We start from the raw sequence: 19,125 nt of genomic DNA on the forward strand, positions 1-19,125 counted from the left end.
GAAGGATGTAGGCTGCAGTAGGTGCTGGGAGATGAAGAGTAACATGGACAGCTGTATCAGACCAGTCTCAGGACTGGGACCACAACTACAACAAGACAAAATCTACTCATTATCCTGTCTACTGCACTACTGGCCATTAAAACTGCTACACCACGAAAACGACGTGCTACAGATGCGAGATTTAACCGACAGGAAGAAGATGCTGTGCTATGCAAATGATTAGCTTTTCAGAGGATTCACACAAGTTTGGTGCCGGTGGCGACACCTACAACGTGCTGACATGAGGAAAGTTTCCAACCGATTTCTTATACACAAACAGCAGTTGACCAGCGTTGCCTGGTGAAACGTTGTTGTGATGTATCTTCTGGTAAACCTTCCGGGATGTAAGGTCGTGGTCCATGAAACTCTTCAGCTCCTAACGTTTCGTCCAGAGCTGCGCTGGACATCTTCAGAGGGGTGTTTCTCCTCCGGTGAGTCTTGTGATGACTCGTGTAAGGAGGAGAAATGCGTACCATCATCTTTCCGACTCTGATAAAGGTCGGATTGTAGCCTATCGCGATTGCGGTTTATCGTATCGCGACATTGCTGCACGCGTTGGTCGAGATCCAATGACTGTTAGCAGAATATGGAATCGGTGGGTTCACGAAGATAATACGAAACGCCGTGCTGGATCACAACGGCCTCGTATAACTAGCAGTCGAGATGACAGGCATCTGTTTACAGCATCATGATGGTCGCATCCGTGTTTGGCGACATCGCGGTGACCGCATATTGGAAGCGTGTACTCGTCATCGCTATACTGGCGTATCACCCGGCGTGATGGTATGGGGTGCCACTGGTTACACGTCTCGGTCACCTCTTGTTCGCATTGACGGCACTTTGAACAGTGGACGTTAAGTTTCAGATCAGTTACGACCCGTGGCTCTACCCTTCATTCGATCCATGCGAAACCCTACATTGCAGCAGGATAATGCACGACCGCATGTTGCAGGTCCTGTACGGGCCTTTCTGGATACAGAAAATGTTCGACTGCTGCCCTGGCCAGCACATTCTCCAGATCTCTCACCAATTGAAAACGTCTTGTCGATGGTGGCCAAGCAACTGGCTAGTCACAATACGCCAGTCACTACACCTGATGAACTGTGATATCGTGTTGATGTTGCATGGCCAGCTGTACCTGTACTCGCCCTCCAAGCTCTGTTTGATCCAATGCCCAGGGGTATCAAGGCCGTTATTACGGCCAGAGGTGGTTGTTCTTGGTACTGATTTCTCAGGATCTATGCACCCAAACAGTGTGAAAATGTAATCATATGTCACTTCTAGTAAAATATATTTGTCCAATGAATACCCGTTTATCATCTGCATTTCTTCTTGGTTTTGCAATTTTAATGGTCAGTGGTGTGTATACAGAGCGATATTGGCGAAAATTTCTGTAATTCGTGCCTCTCCGTGACTAGTCAGCAATATGGTATGATTAGATTAGATTAATACTTGTTCCATAGATCATGAATACGACGTTTCGTAATGATGTGGAACGTGTCATTTTAATGAAAGATTTCTTTACATACCATGATTCAGTTTCATTGCAACAATTTTTTACTCTCACACTCATTTTTATTTTTTATTTTTACCTCTCTCCCTCACTCTCTCTCTATCTCTCTCTCTCTCTCTCGCTCCCTCTCCAACCCACCCACCCACACACACACACACACATTCTTCTTTTATTTTTATTTATTTGTTTTGCTCTACTAACAGCGAGGCACGAAAACGTCCATCATTGAGATCGTTAATTTTAGGTACACTTACGAAATAAATATAAAAACAACTATGAGACTTACTGAGTTATGAAGCTTAGTTTGCAGTCAGTTCTCAGTATTATTAGTAACTTCGCTCCAGTCCCTAAACCCAGTTACAGAAATGTGAATCAGACGGATTCACGTCTTCCAGGCCGTAGCAGCCGCGTCTTTGAGACGTCAGCTATGGTCATTTCAAAGCCCACTGTAGGATCACATCGGTTCATCTTCTTCCTGCTGGAAGTGTAACTGATATTTGGCAACCATGCAGTGTATGTTTGACAACTCTGTGATCGACGAGTTACTTACTGGTGTGCACGGAATTAAGCCTCAAAGTTCACTTGATTTTTCCTGTCATTTCTGTTGAATAATCTGAGTTATTATCTCTTGAGGTGTAACAGAAGATTGTAAATTTACGGTTTTCAGCCCAGGAAAGTCGTTGCACGTGGAAATCGCAACTTATCTCGTCCGTTAAATAGCGGTTTACGAGTTCTAGCCACAATTTGTCTTGTATGATGATTGCTGAACAAATACGTCTTCGCTAGCTGTGTGGTGACGTGCTCGCCTATAGGAAAGCGTCTGTTCTGTTTCGCGATTCGAGTCCAGCTGACTGTAACGTTTTTATCCCTTCTCTGAAAGAGCTACAATGAGTCAGATCAGACATCTGTAAGGAAAGCGCAAGAAAATACTTTTGGTTCACAGTGCAATGGTGAAAAACTTACAATGCTGCACAACAGGTAACGCCTCTTTCCGCTGCTGACAAGCAAATTTTGGGTTTCTGGGAATACATAACTTTATTTATGAAATGGCACATTTGCGTGCCACTTGACTATGACACAGCGTACCAATGAAACACAGAACCAAACGAAATCTAAGTGATTAGTACTTTACTAATTCGTGCCGATACAGGCATGCTTGCGTACAGATACTCAGTTTTATTGAATGAGACTTTCGTCGTAAGGTTATCGTGGGTAGTTTTATTTCATTTCTTATAATACAATGAACAATTTTCGTAAAGGTTCTTTTAGTGGTGTTAAAACATTATTTAACATGAGAGAGAAATTAGTCATCAACGATATATGCGAATTCTCTATAACAGTCTGACAATACACATGCAGTTTACAGATTACATGCTTGTAGAAAACTTTTTCTGCGTTAAACCTGTCAAATATGGTTTGATGAAGAATAAAATGCCACTGCCACACGACAGCTAATGTAGAAAATGCTTTTCTGACGTATTTTGGCACGATGCGCTCTCCCCATACATAATACAAAAGTTTCGAGATGCATCTGTAGCCTGGCCATCTATTAAACCTGAAAAGAACAAAATGTCGTAGAAGTTAGCCCTTTATCCACATGCGACTATTTTGGGTTGAGAAGTGAAGGGAATTATGTTCAAAGTTCCATTAGATCGATAACTTCAGCAGACAGCAGTATTGCATTTTAAAAAATGTAGCAGTGAAAGTACCTGAACTCGCGACGTCCCATCAACAGTGCACGACGCTAACTATTACGCTACTAGCTGGCACATAGCTATGACACCTCCACAAGTCAACAACAATTCCTCCAGAACTTCCGCATTGCACAGTGCTGTGATATAATGCATATGGAAGGATCTAGACTTCTGAGAGACAGACAGTTACAGCTTTTCTTTTGCACTGCATGACGTTTTCAACAAACAGGTTGCGCAATAGAGTAGCTCAAGTCGAAAGGAACACTTCCTATTTAAATTTATGCATCCTACACTGTTGGCAGTTCTGTGTAGGTGTCAGTTATGTGATTTTATTTCGGTGATTACAAATTAGAGTTGAATGTATGCACTGGATATCCGAGGCAGCTAGTTCAGGGCGATTCGGTCAACCAAGTAAATGAATGTACTGAACATGCTGCAAACCACTACAAGGAGCCTGTGTGTCAGAATTCTCATCCAGAGTGGCAGAACCTTGTTTAGATAGAAAAATGAGTGACTGACAAGAAAATTTGGTGATCCCTTGGATTGATGCCAGGTTCATATACATGTGGTCTGGGTTCGATCCCAACTTCTGCTAATGATTTTTGATACGGAGAGACAGACTCTGTTCTCTTCTGGCTACGCCAAGTGTAGAAGGTATAATGGAATTGTGGTCTGACATTCATGTTAAACATGATATTCCTTCCCTACCAAGTTGACGTTAGGTTGAACCACAATAAAGTCAGGAGGCGCGACTCGTAGAAACTCTATCAACAGTAACGTTTTTATACTAGTTATTTATTTCTAGCGACGAAACAAACGCTATGTAGGGTCACAGGACACTTATTCCCTCTTTTATTTGATCCCTCAACATCTTCACATATTGCGCGTGAGACGGTTCGAATCCTGGCCTGGCACTAAAGCTTTCATTATGTATTATCAATCTCTAGCATGAGAACACCTATCTGCTGGTGGATAATAATTTTGATGTTTAATTTTGATGTTTCATTCGTTGTCAACCTTAACGATATCTGACGTTTTTGAGTCCCAGTGAGACCCAGAACTGTTTGCGAGATCACTGTAAGTTCCATTATGTTATTCCGAGCTGTTGGTGGAGAAAAATTCGGTAGCTGACGTCTCTTTGTGTGCGGTCAACAACGATATGTATGGGGTTCCATTCCCAGTCAGCAATGAACTCTTCGTCATATTATTTCTAGTTCAAACATGCTCACATGTTGCTGCTGGTGTAACAAACCCATTTTTAAAGTTCGTTTTCTCTAGAATATAACAGCGATAGGTGCCAGGTTGGAGTCCTGGGAAAGAAAAAATTAATGTCTCGTCTAGTCATTTCAGTTAAAACATCTAGCTACTGCCGAGAAAATCAGATATGTCACAGTTGATTGTGCTTCGATGACAATCCAATTAGGTTCTGAGTTCGAATCCCTGTCCGACACAAAGATTTACCTCACGGCATTTCAAGTAATTTACTTGTGAAGAAGCAATATTTAACATCTCCCGTAGTTCGTTAACAAGGACAATAGATGCCGGGTAGGAGTTCGCGTCCGTTAAACATGTTTACATTATGTAATTTAAAGTTGATATTTGCTAACTGATTCTGTCTAAAATCGAGGTATGCCTGTATGCCTAGCCAGGAATTACTGTTAGTTTCCGTTAGTCACGAAGTCTTTGATGACTTAGCATGTTCTGGGTTTGAATCCATATGCAGAACGAGACGGTCGTCGTGTCATTTGAAGTTCATACATATTCTCAAGTAGCTGCTCGTGAGTAACTAAAATTTTTAAAGTAATTTTGTGTTAAATAATATGTACGGTATGTTACTTTGAAGATGAAATCATGAATACGACGAACTTACTACGTGAATTACCTATCTGACGTAATAATGAGAGTGGTAACATTTCAGGTATGTCATTTATTGTAATAAATGTGAGCTTACAAGTCCTATGGACCGTCTTATCTGTGATAAGATGTTCCCTGATATTTGTAGTACCCTGGTATTACTTTACATCTTGAGGTATTGCGATACAGAGCAGTGTTTCCTAGTGGTGACTTGTTGGAACCATTTTCAATAGTCAAACGACTGCACCGAGGAGCGATTAGAGGATCTGCTAGGCAGCTACGTCATGTGGGTTGCATTAGAATCAGGCGAAATGCAATTCAGGTCGTTCGGATACTTTTGAGCACGACTGTTTTCGTGAGTTAGTTCTAAATGTCAATGAAAGCCAAAATATATTTGTGGTGAAACGAAAACACATAATTACATTGTACCTATTATGGATATTCTTTATAACATGTCATTATGTGACGTATAGTATGCTGCAGGCCCAATTGAATAAAAAATGTTTTTCATATCCTGTTTCTTTTTCAATTATAAACATGGAATGCGAAGTACCGAATATTTGACGTGTTGGACCTATGGACATCTCTTTATGGTAATTCTATAATTCGTGTGGATCGACAGGCATTTATCCAGGTGGCGCAATGATCAAATGTGTAAGGTTTAAACAAGGGAATCCCTGTACACGCACTCATATTTTGTTAAATCTCTAATTCTGACTGGTAAGAATGGTAGGGTGATTTATTAGCATAGTCGATTCCATTCCATATCTCCTTTCAATCTGAGTTCGTACATCATCTGTTTCCGCCTCGTTGTCGCCTGTGAGGAGTTCAGTGTCAGGATTATCATACTAGGATCGGCAGCAAACCGACACCAACATCATTTTTCTGGTCTTCTATGGGGCCTGTAGTGGTAATCGAAGGCAAGCCGACAGATGTGTATTATTTGACCACTGTTGCAGACCAACTGCAATCACTAAACAGTGACGTCTTCTCCAATAACGATAACGATTCCAGTAGGATAACTGTCCGTGTCACATGGGCAGAAACATACCACAGTGGTTTGAGGACCATGACACGGAACACAAATTGAAGTCTTGGCCATCACATTCGTCTCATATGAAACCAATGGAACGCGTCTGGGACGCTATCGGGAGCCAGCTATGCACCCACAAGCCAACAGCGTGTAATTAATGTAAATTTCGTGAGCTAAGAGCAGCCATGTGGTGTCACATCCATTAGAAAGTTTCCCAAGTACATGCCGAGTCTCAGCCACGTAGAAAAGCTAGTGTAGTTCTTTTCAAAGATGGACCAATGCTCGATGAAGACGTTCGTCCCTTGTTTAACACCAGTAGCTCACGCTAGATGGTCCTATCAGGCAGCAGGTACCAGTGGTGGCTCAAGCTAGATTCCTCCACAGGGTGGTGTTTACCACCATGGCCTCACATTATATTTTCCCATAGGATGGCTTGTATCACCAGTGGCTCACACTAGATCGTCTTATCAGACGCTATGTACCAGTGATGACTCAAGTTGTAGTGCGTACCAGCGGTGACTTACCTCCTATTACATGGTATGTACCACCTGAGGCTCATGCTAGATCCTCCCACTGTGTGGTGTGTACCACCACTGCCTCATGCTAGAGCCTTCCATGGAATTGCATATACCATGGTGGATTAAGCTAGATCGTCCCATTGGATTGTATGTACCACCGCTGGCTCATGCTAAATGATCCTATCAGCCAGTGTGTGCCATCAGTGCCTCATGATAGATCCTCCCATGATGCGGCATGTACCATTGAGGCTTATGCAATTCTCCAAACGAATGGCGTGCACCACTGGTGGTTCTCACTAGATCCTCCCATCGGAAATGTGCAACCGGTTGTTCATGTTATACCCTCCCATCAGACAGAATGTACTGCTAGTAACTCGCGTTATATTCTCGCTTTGGGTGGCACACACCACTGCTGATTCTTCTAGATCCTCCTGTCAGACACCATGTACCACCGGTGACTTGCACACGACCTTACCAATTATGCTACGAAGAATACATTAACGTATGATGTTCTACCTGTCAGGCAGGTGCAGAGAACAGCTCTGGAGACAATTCTGTGCAAACATTCAAAGAGCATGGTGAAGCCATTCTTCGATCATATGAAAGGCATACATGCAAACATAAAATTTACCGCGAAGTTGGGGAAGGGCGGGAAGTTCGCATTTTTAGATAAACTGATTGAATGGGAAGTAGATGGATCACTCCGCTACCTGCGTATTGAAAGGTGACTCATGCAGATCTATACCAGCTAGCTCAGAAGGGAGACGTGTGGAGCGCCCTAGTACACAGAGCCCGGACCATTTCGGCGATTGATAATCTGACGGGCATGTTCAGAAGGAATGAGCATTCAAACCATTACTCTGTCGAGGAAACCAAGTTGCGATGCTCGTTCAGTCGAGCGAGGAGGACCAACAGAGAGTGCGACTTCTATACTGCTGGGCATCAGGTAAGATAGGGAGAGTCTTAAACACGCGAGCAATCAGACCAGTCTTCCGGCCACCCAGGAGAGTTAAAGAAATGCTGGGACAGTCGGGCGGTTGCACTATCATCGTATCACAAAAGTGTCGCGTAGTGACCGCCTACAGTGGAGGCATGGAAGTGCTGCAGGCCGCCAGGCATCTCCATGCGACAGTAGTGATGCTCAGTTGAAAGATAAACAGAGATGCCTCAGTGGACTAAAAGATGGATGCTTCAGCAGATCAGCAGTGTGTGACATCAGACTATTGGCAATCCTTTGTTCTTGTGTGTACACCCTAGTTTCAATAGTCGTGCCACGCGACGCGGTGTAGCCGCGATGTTTGCGGCGCCATGTCACGGATTGGGCGACCCCTCCCAAAGGAGGTTCGAGTCCTCCCTCTGACATGGGTGTGTGTGTGTGTTATTCCTAGCATAAGTTAGTTTAAGTAGTTTGTAAGTCTAGGGACCGTTGACCTCAGCAGTTAGGTCCCTTAGGAATTCACATACACACATTTCAATACTGGTCTCTTGTCATTTGTACTTTCTGAGTACCAATTCTCGTCCGATTTTATGTCTTCAGACAGAAGAAATATGTCATCCACGAACGACAGATTCTGCTGTTCGCTGTCATGATTCTCACCTCGCCCTAATTTATGTTCACCCTACAGGAGGACGTCGATGTTGTAGAAGGGCGAAGAATTTATGACTGCCTCCCACACCCAAACGCACAGTACTCCGTGGTGGTGCTGCGCTGATATTAAATTTGGCGGGAAGCACATTGGATACTCGCTGTCGAAACCATATCGTGTTCGTACAAAGCTTCCAGTTTTGAGATGTGAAGCTAGTCGTAATATTGCAACAAGCATGGAAACATTGAGAGACTGTACTTGGTTGTGTGAAAATGTGGTCATTGTTTCAGCCGAAGTAACGGGTTAGTGAAGATAATATACATGTCTAGACGTCATCCATGGGACTACAAAGATTTAGCGTCGTCACGTTGTGCAACCGGTCTTAGCTGTGGTCTGTATTACAATATTTGGCAGCAATTGTCGAAATGTGTGACTTATTTATCTCAACATAATTCCAGACATCATCCCAAGTTCTTAAAATTAAGATGCCACTACTAACATCAGAATAAATAAGCAGGCAGCAAACTATCATTGTTAGACACATCAGTCTCTCCCTTATAAAATCGTGGTATAATTTTGGTAATTACTGGTGATGCATAACACTCTCTAATTATGGTTAAGGACATATTAATTGTAAGAGCTCCATAATGGGATAGTGTCGTCATGAAAAAAGTATGTTAAATAAATCAAACATTTTGGATAACTGGTGCGAAAGAAAATCCGTACTGACACTATGACTTTAGAAAAGACAGGTAATTTCTGCGTAAATAAAAGCAGTTAAAAATATACCTCAATTAATTCATATAGCTCGAGCACATAATACTTTGATTTGGATCGCCTGTAAATGCCACGCTCAAGTCCATAGATGCATTTACTACAGTTCATGATTATGATAAAGGAGGAGCTTTATCAATAAAGACCAAGAGATTACACTATCAGCAGAGTCAAATCGTGAGTAAATTTCAAAAAGCGTTTTTGTGAAAGATGAACGAGTAGACAAAGCACGCTGAACAGTCTGTTCCATTACGTCAATACAGCTTCCTTGTTTGGAGAACTCTTAACGTAATCGAGTGCTGGAGCGGACAGAACCAAAAGCAATCAGGAAAGTGGAGTGTCCAAAACGCTGCGGATTCCCTACGAGAGAGTGTATTCGGTGTCGCCTACTGTAAGAGGACCTCAGAATCCGATATGGCGGCTCACAGCTAGCAGAGGAAAAGGCAGCTACACTGGTGCAGTACTCTTTGTAAAAAGAAGAAAAAAGTCTTAATATTTGTCGGTTTAGAGACTGATGTTTTGGTGCGTTAACTATAAAGATATTGTGATTATTGTAAAGCTTGTAGCTTGTGACAGGGAAGAAATAAAATTCAAGTGCATTTCTTTAATGAGGGTCTCCCTGTTATCTGCTTCAAGTGCGTTATTGTTAATTTGATTCACAGTGCAGGTGACAAATATATCCCACAGCTCTGATTCGATGAAATATTACATGTCAATAGCTGGAACATGCATGCTGAATTCTTCCACTCATATATGTAAACGGACTCCCACACTTGTCGTACACATAAGGAAAGGAAGAGAGGGAGAGGGAGAGGAATAAGGAGAGAGAGAAAGAGAGAGAGAGAGAGAGAAAGCTACAGAGACAGAGGGGAAAGAGAGACAGAGAGGGGGAAAGTGTGGCTGCAACAGTATGTGAACCCATAAATACATCCCAGTCGTCGTGTATTCTACTCGATTTAGTGATGATCCAAGGTCATAAAACACAATGTAAATTGGAGTACAGCTTGGTAAGCCCTCTAGTATTTACGATGTTCGTAGCTTTGTTTGTGACGGCAGTCTGCGGGTTTGGAGATGGAGCGAAACGTGCGTTCTGCTGCCAGAGATGTGGAATCCATTACAGCTCAGACGCTGGTGGCGAGGCGAGGCAGATTACAATCGGGCCGAGGGCCTTCTGTTTCCAGCCTCTGCTTCTCCGGGTCCTTTGTATAGCTGCGCCGCTGTCTGCTTCCCTGCGGAGCACTGGCTAATTTCAAGCGTAGGGGAAAATATTTAGGGGGGGGGGGGCTGCGGGAAGGCGGAGGGCCCCATTCACTGTGTTGCCTGCCGTCTTTTGTTCCAGATTCCTTCCAACTAATGAATGTGGGCCGATATGGAGTTTAAAGCCACACTATTCGATATTGTAAATACCAAATGCGGGAACTATTTCCCAGACATTGCTCAACTGTATTATTGGTCAAACACGCTCAAAAAAAGAAAGCATACCGGGAAGGAATAATGCGAGTGCGACTGCCCTGGGGGGCAACTAAACGGGGAGTAGAATATCGTCGACGTATCGCTGCGCTGTAATGACAACCAAAGAGATCCTGCTCTGAGGGGGAAAAGAATGGCACCCCAGACCATCACTCCTGTATATCGCGCCACATGGCGGGCAGCGTCAGGCTTTTATGTCACCGCTGCCCGTGGAGACACGTCTTCCGGCTTGGAATCTCACTGACGAAAGTAGAACTCTGTTCGGTGATGAGCCTCGCTTCGAACTGATGCCCGAGGAGCAGAGAAGACTGTTGTCCGCCATATGACCTGACAGTCATGTAACGATCTGGGCTGACATTTCTTTTCGTGGCACGCCCCATTGCTTGTCATCCGCGGCACCTTTACAGAACAGCGGTACGTCAACGATTTATAGGTGCTTTTTGTTGCTCTTCGGGTCAAGCTATTGTGCGCTTACATTTCAGCAAGATAACGCCCGCCCGCACACGACGACTGTTTCTGCTGCTTGTCTCCGCGCTTGCCAAACCCTACCCTGGCCAGCAAGATCAATGGATCTCTCCCCAACTCAGAAAATTTGTCTCATTATGGGCAGAGTCCTGCAACCAGGTCAGGTTTTTGACGATCTAATTCACCAGCTGGACAGAATTTGGAACGATGTCCCACAGGAGGACATTAAACAACTCTATCAATCAATGCCAAACCGAAAAACTGCTTTCATAAGGGCCAGAACTGGACCAGTGCGTTACTTACTTGCTCAGTTTGTAATGCGCCACATTTTGAATAAATCATCCAATGTTTCTGAAATTGCCGTCACTTGTTTGCCTGCACATGTACATTGCATCCACCGATATCCATCCCATTCGCATAATTCCTTCGCGGTATGTCATATTTTTTTCTTTTTTCTTTCCTTTTCTTAATCCAATTCGTAGCGGCCTGTATTTATAAAATGTCTGATGTACGCTGGAGCATTCATCTTACGGACCAGAGAGAAACAAAACAAAAGTTGACAAGCAAAGCATTCGTCTCTGTTCATTACCCGATTCACTTCAAGAGGGTTTTTCCGTCTTTTCACAAGTTTGCGTTTCACTTTTCTTGGCACACACTATGCTCCTTCGAATATATCTCAGAATCTGCCACAATTCTATTTGTTGCTTGATCACAGCCTCATAGAAATTTTTACATAACATCATACTCTCCATCGACTGTATCATTTAGTACAAGTGGTTAAAGTTGACTTCAGTATACATTTCAAAGTTAAACATACCACCGACAAAAATACGTTCGACATAGCTGTACATCCTTGAAAAATCTGGCTTAAGAATTTACGAAATAATAACTCACTTGCTGAAAACACAGAAATTGTCAACATAAATAACATGAATAAAAAGTTTGTGGGACTCTATGCCACATGTGTATGTGACGAACGCTGACATAAGCCATAGGAGCTTATATCATTTTCATTCGTTTTATTTATGTTGACAGCTGCTGTGTTTACAGTACGTGAGTTACTTTGGGATAATTTTTCATAGATATAATGTGGAACAAGATTTTTTCTTGCTTTCCTTCCCCGAGCGATGTCCCTAAGTTTCGCGTGTGTATTGCTTAGTTTAATTACGAGAAAATCCATAAAAAAACCTGTAATTTACGTGGTATTTATAACAGTTACAAATTTTAATTGAGACATAGAACGGTTTCTTTTTGAATAGCATTAAATCATCAGCTGAACAGTTATTTTATACAGTAGCAGTTTCATCCCACAATGCTGTTACGTATAGCTGTCTCAAGCGTCGTAAATCTAGTCAGACGCAAGTTCAGTGGTCACAGGTATTTAAATTTATATTTCTGTTTGCAATCAAGACACCAACATAAATTTGCGCCTTGTACTAAAATGGTTTTATTTCTTCCGTTGTTTGACAGTGCCATAGGCTGCTCACAAAAATCCAAATTAATCCAACTGATGATGGAGGTACCGTCTTTGAAACGTCTATTGCGAAAAATAGTAAGTGAGACTGATTAAAATAATTTTTTAATTTTAAGTTAAACGCAATTCAAATTTCTAGCTGATCTGTGGAATTGTTTGTTTTATATCACTTTTCAAAGCAGTTGTTTGTACGTGTTTACTGCCACCTTAAGTTAAAAAAATATGGTTAAGAAATATGAGTCCAGTTTATACTTTCAACAGTTAGAACACGCGTGGTTGAATTCCATCGTAGCAGCGTTTTTCATGATAGTGATTCACGTGGAGCACTTTTCGAAACTGCAGCTACAGATCAGAACAGACATAAAACGCAGGCGATCAGAGATTGAAAGAGTAGAGATGTATGAGTATAGCATATACGTAAGACACAAAATAATTTTTTTGTTCGGCCTGCCATCTCAGGATGATTTTACTTCGGAAATAATTCAGTAGAACAATCGCCCTTGCTTTTGTTTGGAAAGAATTCAAGAGTGCACCAAAATCTGAAGCGTCAGATGTAGTAGGCTCCATACGGACTCCGAGCCGTGAAGTATTTTCTTGTTCCTTCTACTGAGACTTCGCATCCGGCATATTGTAATTAGGCAAGATATGAATCAAAAGGATACATGGGTCCACCCGGAGATCTCTTTACTTCGACATCTAGTTAAAAAGGCCACTAGAAATTCCAGGGGCCATGTTCTTCTTCCTCTTTTCACTGTGTATGCACATAACTTAACAAGTTACCGCTGCATAACGCTAGGAGCGGAACAGGAATAAATGCAGTACGTAGAAGATAGTAATTCTGTAAAGTTATTTCGTATTTTCATACTCTGAAAACGTTACTGACAGTGCGTTCCGGGGTCCAAAGGGAATATCTCTTGTTGGTTACCTTTCGAAGGACGAAACATTGTTAGAGGTACACCTCGCATATATTTTACACTCATCTGATGAAAGATGTGCAATAGAAGAAGCTTCGATTGTGAGGTAAATAAAATCATTTACAGTTAAGCAATATACTCGAAGAAGACTGGTAACGATAAAAACAACCGGTATAAAGTATGAACTACAGGAAAATCTATCCCATTACCCAGATTTCGCAAGGTCCAACTTCGACCTGTCCATTACTTGAAGAAGAAATCTGCAGCCATGTGAAGTGGTTACAGTGTAATGCTATAGCCTCCACTTCTACAGAGACAAACGTTTTATTCTTGTTTCTTAGAATCTTCTACTAAAGTAATTTCCGTTGATCAGCAATAGCAGCGAAATCTGTTAAATCCTTACATGACTAAAATAGCTCGTCTGTGCTGTTCCCTGCAGAAGAAATTGTTAACTTCGTATTGAAATATAAAATACGTTCCTATATTACATTATTGTGTTTCTGCAGTGAAGTGTGTGCTGATATGAAACTTCCTCGCAGATTAAAACTCTGTGCCGGACCGAGACTCGAACTCGGGACATTTGCCTTCCACGGGCAAGAGCTCTACCGTCTCAGCTACCGAAGCACGACTCAGGCCAGGTCCTCACAGCCTTACGTCCGCCAGTACCTCGTCTTCTCTTTTCCAAATTTCACAGAAGCTGTCCTGCGAACCTTGCCCGCGAAAGGCAAAGGTCTCGCGTTCGAGTCTCGGTCCGGCACACAGTTTTCATGTGCCAGGAAGTTTCGTTAGCTTTTATAGTTCCTGAGGAAAGGCACATATAGCTCAAAACAGTCAGTTTACAGCAGTTCGCATTAAAAGTTTTTATTTCGGTTTATGACAGTACTGCTATACTTCTAGTGATTAATGTTGTTCATAGGAATAATCTTTATTCTCTCCCTCGTCTTCCCGGAGTAATGCCTCGCCTATTCCTCATTTTCTTGGCCAACTTCTGCATTTTTTCTTCTGTTGCCTGAGCTTTGTCCAGTCGCGCTTCATCGATGCTTCTGAGTATCTTCAATCTGAATGCACCTGGATGGAACCTTACCCTCTGCAGGCTCTTAATCCTACACACATTTCCACTTTTGAACACTAGACTGGCATCACATGCAGCTGTCCTCACAACAATGGAGAACACAAATACTGTTTTTGAGCAACGCATCTATATGGTTCAAATGGCTCTGAGCACTATTGGACTTAACGTCTTAGGTCATCAGTCCCGTAGAACTTAGAACTACTTAAACCTAACTAACCTAAGGACATCACACACATCCATGCCTGAGGCACGATTCGAACCTGCCACCGTAGCAGTCCCGCATTTCCGGACTGCAGCGCCTAGAACCGCACGGCCAACGCAGCCAGCACTCATCCATATAAGGTGACTGTAGCCCTCATTTGTATTCTATGTTTTCCCATGTACACATTTTTTCACCCGTTCAGGATTGGCTAGGTACCTAAATCCACTGGAAAACTCGTCTTTGGCACTTCTCCGGTGAACTCGGTGACATTGTCAAATACTGTTCTTCACACTCAGGAGCAGCATCTGTACGAATGATATTTAAATTTCCTTTGCCTTTTACCTGTGAAATTCGACATTTTCTCACTTTTTTGAATATGCTACCATTGTTACGACCTATTTCGAGCAAGACAGGTTGATGTACTCGTATGTATGCAAAGCTAAAAACTGAAATAATTTGGTAGCATATATTATTAAAAAAACACTTTCGTCAAGAAAGGAACAAGCAAAGGTAATCTTTCTCACAGCCTTCTAAACTCAAATGCAGTTCGTTGCGATCGTCAGAACGAAAAATTGAAGATCAAAAAATTTCTAGCGTAGAGAAGAAGTCGGTCACAGTATAGAAAAAGGGAGAGTGGCTAGCGCAGACTCCCAAACAAATATATTTCTAGTCAAAATTCGATTACGAATATTTGCGATGTTATTCTCAAAGAATCAATCTAATAAATTAAGCAATGTAAGAAATTCGATTTTTTTCCCAGTTTGGCCCTTTACCTGCCCTTAATTATATGAATGCATGCTATCTGTTCTTTCTGACATGATATAAATGAAAACGTATAACGGGAGTTGGATTTGTTACAAAAAGAAAGGTAGGGAAGAGAGTGCGTTACTGTGAACAGTTCAGTGATAGCGTTGTTCTTATCAGAATCGACAGAAAACTAACACCGACACCGATAGTTCAGGTATACATGCGACGTCGCTAGCTGAAGAAGAAGAAAGAGTATCGGATCGATAATTCAGCGCCTAAAGGAATGAAAATCTAATAACCACGGGAAATTGGAATGAGATTGTAGCGGAAGCAGTAGAAGAAAACGTTATGGGAGAGTAGGGACTTGAGAGCAGGAATGAGGGAAAAGAAAGACTACTTGAGTTCTGCAATAAATTACAGCCGATAACAGTGAATACTATGTTCAAGAATCATAAGAGGAGAAGGTATGCATGTAAATGGCCTGGAGGTTCGGGAATATTCTAGTTAGATATCATCATGGACGGTCAGACTTTCCGAAATCAGATATTAGTTTCTAAGGCGCTAAGGCTTACACAGGAGCAGATATGGTCTAAGATACTATTTTCGCAATGATGAAGTGTAGACTGAAGTTTAAGAGATTAGTCAGGAAGAATCTCTTAGGCTATTAGATACTGCGATAATGAACAGCTCATAGGCAGTTCGTTTGTAGAAGAATGGACAGATCTAGTAATCAAAGCAGTTGGAAAGAAAAACGCAGAACAAGGAAGGTAACTACGAAGAAAGCACGAGTAAAAGAAGAAATACTTCATCAACGAAAGAAGAAAGTACAAAAATGTTCAGGGAAATTCAGGAATACAGAAATATAAATCACTTAGGAATGATATTAATAGTAATTGCAGGAAAGATGTGAAAAGATCTAAGAAGAAATTGTCGTCGGGTAGACAGACTCGAAACATAGAATAGTCGAAACGTGCAGAGGAGTGAGCAGATAAATGAAATAAGTACACTGAAGATCTGTTTCAAGGGAAGGTCTTGTCCGAGGACATGAAGAAACTGGAGCCGATAGGAGAGAGTTAGAGGATCCAGTATTAAAAACAGAACTTAAAAGTACTTTGAACGATTTAAGATCTAATAAAACAGAAGGGATACACAGTATTCCATCAAAATTTCTACAGTTATTTGTGGAAGTAGCAAGAAAATAACTGTTCATGTTGGAGTGTAGAATGTATGAGAATGGCGACATACCGTCAGACGTTTTGAAAAATATCGTCTACGCAATTCTGAAGATTGCAAGAGACGACAATTGCGAGAATTATCGCACAATTACTGTAACAGTTCATGCATCAAAGTTGCTGATTAGAATAATATACAGAAGAATGTAAGTGAAAATTGAGGATGACTTAGATAGCGATCAGTTTGGCTTTAGGAAAGGTAAAGGCACCAGAGATTCAGTTCTGACGTAGCGCTTGATAACGAAAGCAAGACTGAAGAAAAATCAGGACATATTCATAGCATCTGTCGACCTGGAAAAAGCGTTAGACACTTTAAAATGGTGGATCATGTTAGAAATTTTGAGGAAAAGTGGGCTAAGCTATACGGGAAGACGGGCAGTATATAGTGTGTACAAGAACCAAGAGGGAACAATATGACTGGAAGACAGAGAACGAAGTGCTCTAATTAACAAAGGTGTAAGGCAGCGATGTATAGTCTTTCGCCTCTACTGTTCAATCTATACATTGAAGCAGCCGTGATGGAAATAAAAGAAAACATCAAGACTGGGATTAATATTCAAGGTGATAGTATAGAAATGTTAAAATTCGCTGATGACATTTATGTCCTGAGTGTAAGTGAAGAAGAATTACAGGATCTGTCGAATTAACATCTCATAAGTACAGAATATGGACTGAGAATAAATCTAAGAAAGACGAAAGTAATGAAAAGTAGCAGAGGTGAGAACCGCAAGAAACTTAACATCAGAATTGGGGTTAAGGAATTCTGCTACCTAGGCAGCAAAATGACCCATGATGGACGGAGCGAGGAGGACATAAAAAGTAGAGCAGCACTGGCAAGAAGGGTGTTCTGTATCAAGAGTGGACTAGTACTAAACATAGGCCTTAATATGAGGAAGAAATTTCTGAAAATGTACGTCTGGAGCAAAGCACTGAATGGTAGTGAGACATGGGACTGTGGGAAAACCGAAACAGAAGAGAAGCGAAGCACTTGAGATATGGTGCTACAGATAAATGTTGAAAATTAATAAGGTAAGGAATGAAGAGGTCCTGCAGAGAATGGGCGAGAAAAATATACATGGAAAACTCCGCTCTTCTAGCGCAGAGGACTCAAAAACTGCATAGCTGGTCATAAATGATTGTAACCTCATGAGTAAATAGAATGTTTGTGGACGGTACTAGGACGATGAGAAAATTCTTTTCCGTGCAAATTTCATCGATGAAGTGCTGTTTGCGAAGTCCACACAGTATCCAGCAATAACTGCCGTAGCCACATCTTATGACTCGGAGCTGCAAAATAACAAGTTCCGTAAGTTCTAAGAGAAGCAGGAAATTAGAAGATGAGAGTTCTGAACACCGGTATGGACATTCCAAATGGTGTACGAAGAAATGAATCCTGTGTAATATTGGTTTAACAGAAAAACTGAAATGGGTGCCCCTCGGCCTTAACGTGAAGATTCCAAAGAGATCTCGTTTATTTCTTTCATCGAAAATCTTTTTCTACAGATGTAAGTGATTAACCGATATCTTTATTATTTTCAACTTAATTATCAATCTTGCTGGATAACCTACAATAACAGAATCTACAACATTACTGTGTATAACACTTGTAAGGATAATATGATGAGAATACCACTTTTTGATCTGAATATTCGTTTTTACATACAGTTTCCATTTTATAGCCTGGAAACTTAATGTGAAATGCAGATACAACCGGAAACACATACCGTTACCGTTTATTATTTTTGTAAATAGTTTAGTGTTGTTTTCCAAGAGCTTTATGAACCTCTCTACCAGATCAGAGTCTTCTTGTGTCATTCAGCTTTCCAAGTGGGTCCAGAGCGTTGGAAAAACCTTCTTTTTCATACCACTATGAAGGAATGACATAAAGAGCGCGGCACGTAAGAGAAAAACGCTAAAATAGATTGCTTTTATTAGAAATAACAAATTACTGATAAATATCGTAATTGATAGATTCCTGCTTAAAGTATCCATTATTTTCGTCCTGTTGTTCTACCTTAGAATTCGGTGCATTTGCCTTTTTCGTTTTTGAGTACAGATTACGGTATCAAGGCGACAGATTCAGGAGACACGTAACTTGAACTATTTTTCAGTTTTTCCAAAATACTTCTAATCTTCATCAAGCGCGACAATATTCAAAGCAATACCTGGTGCAGTATATCTTCAAATTTTCTATCTTTTCGTTTAGGAATGTTTATCTTCCCAAATGTTTTTTTTTCTCTTTTCAGTTGTTCCCAGTGTTGACACAGATCTGGCCATATTACAAATTCTCAATTCTTGTTTCGGAGTTTTTGCTTTTTTGCAATAAATCCACCACAACAAATATGCCAGCCTGACAGACAGATAATTAAAATACCCGCATATTGCCACAGAAAACCATTAACGTTTGTTTGATAGTTAGAAATTTGTTTCCAGTCGTTTTATTTATTTATTTAGCTAATTATCTATCATGTTCTGTGGGGTAACGCCAGCTACAGCTGCTTTGTGCTGGAGCATATTTTACGGAAAACTGATTAGAAA

The 19,125-nt window shown here is 41.4% G+C and overlaps 1 protein-coding gene across 1 annotated transcript in view; it reads right to left on the reverse strand.

Moving 5' to 3' along the window:
* The window catches only part of LOC126191212 (hemicentin-1-like), a 314,593-nt gene that overhangs the window by 144,807 nt on the left and 150,661 nt on the right, over positions 1–19,125 (reverse strand). The window lies entirely within an intron of this gene.

This window comes from Schistocerca cancellata, chromosome 6 (genome assembly GCF_023864275.1).
Source record: "Schistocerca cancellata isolate TAMUIC-IGC-003103 chromosome 6, iqSchCanc2.1, whole genome shotgun sequence".
Lineage (NCBI taxonomy): Eukaryota > Metazoa > Arthropoda > Insecta > Orthoptera > Acrididae > Schistocerca > Schistocerca cancellata.